This window comes from Corvus brachyrhynchos, unplaced genomic scaffold, assembly GCF_000691975.1.
Source record: "Corvus brachyrhynchos isolate BGI_N302 unplaced genomic scaffold, ASM69197v1 scaffold122, whole genome shotgun sequence".
Taxonomy (NCBI): Eukaryota; Metazoa; Chordata; class Aves; order Passeriformes; family Corvidae; genus Corvus; species Corvus brachyrhynchos.
Window position 1 is genome coordinate 1064860 of NW_008236778.1, and position 1026 is coordinate 1065885.

Here is a 1026-nt window from a genome sequence, read left to right on the forward strand (position 1 = left end):
AGTGGTGCCTTCGAGCTGAATTATATGTCTTCAGGCTGAGTCTTCTCACCTTTTGTAAACATAACCGTGCCGTCAGATAATATTTGTAACAAAAGTTGTTCAATAAAATAAAAAGACTTCGTATTTCAAGCATTGTGTTAGGTTACGCCACATGAATATTCAATATGTAGGCGGGGAATATGTACTGGATAGACGCGTTTATGTAAATTTTACTGTATAAAAGATGTAGCTTCGTGTTATTCTTGGTGCGGAAGAAAATGAATACAAAAGCTAAATTTTTTTAGCAATATAATATTGAACATTTATTAGTAGAACAAAGGCAAATCACAGCGCTGGGGCACTTGGCAATATTGCCAGAGGCGCCCTCCATTCATTTCACTGTGGGCTTAAGTACTCTCTTAAACTGTTACATATTCATTAAGCCCAGAAAGTAATTTACACTTCACTCAACTTTCCCCCCCGTCCGGTCTCTGCCCCTTCCCCCAGCACGCCGCCGCCTCGGTGCTCGGGATCGCTTCAGAACTGAAGGCAGGCAGCCCCCTCCGGTGCCTCCCCAGTCTCCAGCCTCATTTGCAGCTGCCAGTTCCCGTGGGAGGTGTGAGTTCTGATGGGAGAACAGTCTTCCTGGGATGCATGCGGTTTATCTTCTTTGTTTCTCTAAGATATCTCGGCTCCTGGCTCTGTAGTTTCTCGGCTCAAAAGACATTTGTTACCATGTATTTATTAATAAATTTCTTAACATAGTACAACTATTTCCAAGTTACAATTTACCTTAATCTCGTTTCCACTTAACTACATTTTACCTTAACACTATTTTTACATAATACATCATCACTTATACATGTTAAAGACATATTCACTCATTTATCACAGTGCGCTCGATTTGTGGAAAACTCCACCTCGCACCCTCGCAGAATAAACAAGGACTGACTTGTTTGTCTCCTTTCTAAACTGTGCCTGTATTTAGGGAGCTCTTTAACTCGGCACAGCCAGAAGGGCCCGGGCAGGGAGGGATCCTGGTGGGTC

At 42.6% G+C, this 1026-nt stretch overlaps 1 protein-coding gene across 2 annotated transcripts in view; it reads left to right on the forward strand.

Moving 5' to 3' along the window:
- The first annotated feature begins 389 nt into the window (after nucleotides 1-389).
- TMEM79 (transmembrane protein 79) overlaps nucleotides 390-1026 on the forward strand; it is a 3551-nt gene continuing 2914 nt past the window's right edge. The window contains exon 1 of one of the 2 annotated variants that reach the window (XM_017727919.1): nucleotides 390-597. The gene's annotated coding sequence lies outside the window, so the exon portion shown is untranslated. The remainder of the gene's footprint in view (nucleotides 598-1026) is intronic. The other variant, XM_008628729.2, reaches the window with a different exon arrangement.